Below are 4,999 nucleotides of genomic sequence, written 5' to 3' on the forward strand. Positions count from 1 at the left end.
GAACTCACAACCTTGCGCTTGCCAGGCAGGCACTTTTGCCGCTGAGCTAAATCCCCAGCCCCTATTATTTGTTTTTTTGATGGCTGTCATTATTTCTGGAGTAAGATGGAGCCTCAGTGTTATTTTTAATTTGCATTTCTTCAGAAATGTTGAACACTTTTTTTCTTGTATTTGTTGCCCATTCTCTTATGTCCTTCATCTGAGTAGTGCAGGTTTTTTCTTTTTTTTTGGTCTTTTTGAGACAGGGTCTCGCTGTGCAGTTCAAGCTGGCCTTGAGCTCACTTTGCAGCCCAGGCTGGTCTCAAACTCGCAACACTCCTCCTGCCTCAGCCTCCTACAGGCATGCGCCACCACACCTGGCCATCTGAGTAGTGTTAATTCATGTCACTTATCCATTTTCTGATTGGATCTCTTGTTTGAGAAGGTCTAATTTTTTTTTCAGTTCTTTCTTTATATATTCAGTATGTTATGGTCTCTGTCCAAGTAATAGCTGGAAAAAAATTTTTTACCATTCTGTATGTTGTCTTTTCAATCATTGCCTTTTCAATGTTATTTCCTTTGCTGTGCAAAAGCTTTTTAATTTGCTATGGTTACACTGGCTGATTCTTGATGCTTCTTGTGCATTACAGATCTGATCAGAAAGTCCTTGCTACAGCTTTGACTTCAAGAGTGTTACCTATTTTATCTTTCAGCATGTTGTTTCTGTTTTAACATACAGACTTTTGAACCACTTTGATTTTAATTTAACACACATTAAGAGATACAGTTCTTGCTTCAATCTTCCTCATGTGGAAAGCATTTTTCCAGTAACATTTACTAAAGAGGCTATCTTTTCTCCAGTGTGTGTTTTTACCCCCTCTGTCAAAATCAGGTGTAGAGAGTGGCTAAAGCTGGAAATTGATCACATGTCCAGAGGCAAGGCAAGGCTGGTAGGAAAACAGAGAGCACTTGAGGCAAGCCACTTGAACAAGCTGCTTCAGTCCACAGAACACCAAGCCCTAACACAATCCAAGCAATGGGTTACTAGGCAAATGGGTGTCACGTGACAAACGTATAAAGAAATGCACTATGGTGGTTGAGCAGTTCCTTTCCTCCCATCCGGAGAGAGGGCTCCACCTGAACTCAGCTTTCTGTCTCTTTTATCTTTCTCCATTTTCTAGCCATCCTTCCCCCTAGGAACTTCAAGAGCCATGCAGGCCATGGCAATCAGGTGGCTGAATGTTCCTGGGGTTGTTTCTACATCCTCTATCTGTGCCACTGGTCCACATGTCTATTTTCTGTGCCCATACTATATTTTTTTAATCTCTGTAGCTTTGTAATGTAACTTGAAATCCGGGATTATGATGCCTGAAGCAAGGACAAAAATCCCATGATCATCTCAACAGATGCAGAAAAAATAACTTCTGATATTTATGATAAAAATCCTGAATAAAATAGAACATATAGAAGGAACTTATCTCAATCTGATAAAAGCCATTTATGACAAACCAATGGCCAATATCATACTAAATGGGGAAAAACTGAAAGCTTTCCCTCTAAAACCAGGACTAAGACAAGGATGTCCAATATCACCACTCCTGCTCAATATAGTGCTCAAAACATTAGCCAGAACAGTCAGCAAGAAAAAGAAATAAAGTGGATACAGATAGGAAAGGAAGACGTCAAATTATCATTATTTGCAGATGACATAATCTTTTATAGAAGATGCAAAAACTTCCACCAAGACTCTAGAATAGCCAAATGCAGTAGTGTAGCAGAATACAAAATAAATACACAAAGTCAATAGCATTCTTGTACACCAATCATGAAGTCACAACAAAGAAAACACCACTACTCACAATAGCATCAAGAAAAATTACATTACTTAGGAATTAATCTAACTATAGAAATGCAAGACTTCTACAATGAAAGCTACAGTACTCTGAGATTGAAAGATCTTGAAGAGAACATCAGAAAACGAAAAGCCATCCCCTTATCCTCGTTTCTAGGCAAACCAACCTTGTCAAATGGCCATTATTTCCAAAACTGAAATGTAGATTTTATCCAATCCCAATCAAAATACCAATAGCATTCCTCACTGAGCTAAAGAAGTAAGTCCTAAAATTCATAAAGAACCAGAAGAGATTCAGAACAGCAAAAGCAATCCTAGGTAACAAGAGCAAAGAAAATATTTTTAAACATCTATATAATAAAAGATTTGGGGATAGGGCTATAGCTCAGTGACAAAACGCCTGCCTGACAAGCACACAGTGTGTGCCTGACAAGCACACAGTCCTGATTTCAATTCCTGGTACCAAAAAAAAAAAAAAAAGATTCGTATCTTGACTGTATAAACTCTTATTACTCAATAATTTTAGAAAACCACAAATAAAAAAATGACCAAAAACTCTAAACAGACACTTCAAAGATGATACGCATGGCAAATAATAGCACTGGGAAATATGTTCGACATACTAGTCAGCAAAAAATACAAATTAAAGTATCAGTGAGTTACCACTAAATAAATATTAGAATAGCTAAATATTAAAAATAAATGACAAGCGTGGACCAAGATACAAAACAACTAGAACCAGCAGGCATTACTGGTGTGAATACAAAATTAAACAGCTATCCTGGAAAACAAGTCTCATACTAAATTAAACATGCACTTGCCATGTGGCCCAACTTACAGATGTTTAAAAACAACAAATGAAAACATGCATCTATACAGAGAACTGTACACGAATGTACAAAGAATTGCACAAGTTGCAGACTTGCATATGAGCTCAGAACTTTTTGCAGACTTGCATTCCTAAATGCCAAAGCAAAATGTCCATCAAATGGTGACTAAGTATACTGTAACACATTCACACAATGAAATACTATACAGTAATTTTTTATAAAGTACTAGTACATGTATCGACATGAATTTAAAAAGGACTAAGTGAAAGAAACCAGGAAAAAAAAGACTGTATACTATATTTCCCTTTATATATTCCAATAACAAAAACACTGTAGACAAAAAATTGATTAGTGGTTGCCAAGACCGGTGGGTAAAGGGGAGAGCTTTTTGGAATGATGCAAATGTTACTTGGATCATGATGGTGATTACATGACCATGTACTTGTCAGTTTACACAATGATACACCAAAAATTACTTGCTATAAATTATACCTCAATAACCAAATTTTTAAAGAAGCACCAATTTAATGAGCTAAACTCAGTTCACTGTGTATGGGAGTGAGGCATGGAGGTATAGTGGGAAAGCTAAAAACCCTTAAACTATTACAAATCTAAAAAAACAATGTATCAGTATATAAGAAATACACATTAATAAAGACTTACTCTGCTGTACTGTCTTACTAGCGTAAGAACCTGAAAGGCTGAATAAAATCTAGGAGGTACAAGAGACATTGTGAAATGAAAGGAATCTGCTCAAAAGGAAAGAACAACTGGGATGAGGGAAAAGAGAAAAGAAAGACGGGGAAAATAGGTATATATGTATACCCAGAACATCTAACATAGCTGTACTACTGACTTTATGGCTCTATTAAAAGGAACAGTTAATGTTCAAGTGTTTGATCAATCTTACATATCTATATTTGTCTCAGTATCCAATTTGAAGATATCAATATGTAATACAACAGCCATCGTTAATTTCCTATCACCTTGTCTGAAATTATGTATTGCTCGCATTGTTTGTGTTATTTTCTAAATGTATGTGTGTTTAATATGTTTTTGTTCTTTTATCTTTAAAATAAAAAAAAGTTAATCTGAAGAGTTGCCTTTTAAAAGTTCTCATTGTAGAAAAAGTAGGACATCTGATGTGTTTCAGCAAAGATCAAAAGTCACAAGGAACAGGCTGACAAAGAGGACAAACGCAGTGTTTATGAGCTAGAGTTTGGAAACAACTTACCTAAACATTTCTCTTCCATTTTACTAAAAGGAAACATTTCATCCACCTCAATCAACACTAACTTGTGCTACCCAAAGGAAGATATTACACCTTCAAATGGCTTCAAATGGCTTTCTTTATTCATAACAGTCTAGATACTTTACAAATCTTGTAAAACCTTAAAAACATAAAATACCTTATTAGGCAAATTGCTGTGTAGCCATTTAAGTTCCAGACAAGGTGTTAACCATCTCTTTTCACAGCCATCAAAAAGTGATATGCTGTGATGACTTCTGTTTTAACTCACTGTGATAGTTTCTGTCAAGCATTAAGATGACTAAAATTTAAAAAGTCAAAGTTCTGAGCTCGTTACTCCAAATAGGAAGCCACATTTTTCATTTAATAAAAGTTAAGCACTAAGCCTAACTTTCATCACTTTGTTTTCTTTTATGTTTATTCTAGTCCGCTTATACTGTTGCTAGGATACCAGTTCACAATAAGATTTCCCAGCCCACAGAACCATCTCCCAAATAGCGTGAAAGTTACCCAACTTTATAACCCGGGTAATTCTCCACCACGCAAAATACGGGTCAGACTCAGTCCACAAGTGCCATGGGTCTGGCACCAACCGTCTTCCAAACAGGTACAGTTCCCCTTATCGGGACAGGACCTGTAACAAGGATGACCAAAAGGGCAGAGCTCTCTAGTGGCGAATTTACTGTCAGGCTCTCTCACTCCACCCAAAAAAATATTCGGAGGTGCCCAGTCTTAAACCGTGAGGTGAAACGTGAGGCCACCCAATGACAAGATGGAACAGAGGCCCACCCCAATCACCGCATCCTGCAACAAGTAAGGCTGCCTCCAAAGAGCCATCAGCCGCTCCCGCCCGGAAAAACATCTGGAAAGAGGCAGGGCCTCGGCGCGCGCGCGGAACACGAGAAGAGCGGCGCGAGGGCCGCTGAGTCACCGCAGCCCAGGCGCTGCCCCTCGTCGGAAGCCAAAGCACCGAGGCAGCGGCGGAGGCGGCGTCCCACTGAGGCAGCCCCGCTCGCAGCGGGCTCCTCCCGGGGCGCGCGGACGGCGTCCTCGCGCGAGCGGGGACGAAGTCGCGGCGGGCCAAGGACG

The 4,999-nt window shown here is 38.9% G+C and overlaps 1 protein-coding gene across 11 annotated transcripts in view; it reads right to left on the reverse strand.

The window, feature by feature from the left end:
• Positions 1-4,999, reverse strand: part of Ccdc91 (coiled-coil domain containing 91) — a 343,525-nt gene that overhangs the window by 336,920 nt on the left and 1,606 nt on the right. Inside the window, exon 1 of one of the 11 annotated variants that reach the window (XM_013505941.1) lies at positions 4,426-4,498. The exons of the other annotated variants lie outside the window; for them this stretch is intronic. The gene's annotated coding sequence lies outside the window, so the exon portion shown is untranslated. Of the gene's footprint in view, positions 1-4,425; positions 4,499-4,999 lie in introns of those variants that run through there. 11 annotated transcript variants of the gene reach the window in all.

The sequence above is a fragment of the Chinchilla lanigera genome, unplaced genomic scaffold (assembly GCF_000276665.1).
Source record: "Chinchilla lanigera isolate Chin_1 unplaced genomic scaffold, ChiLan1.0 scaffold00104, whole genome shotgun sequence".
NCBI lineage: Eukaryota > Metazoa > Chordata > Mammalia > Rodentia > Chinchillidae > Chinchilla > Chinchilla lanigera.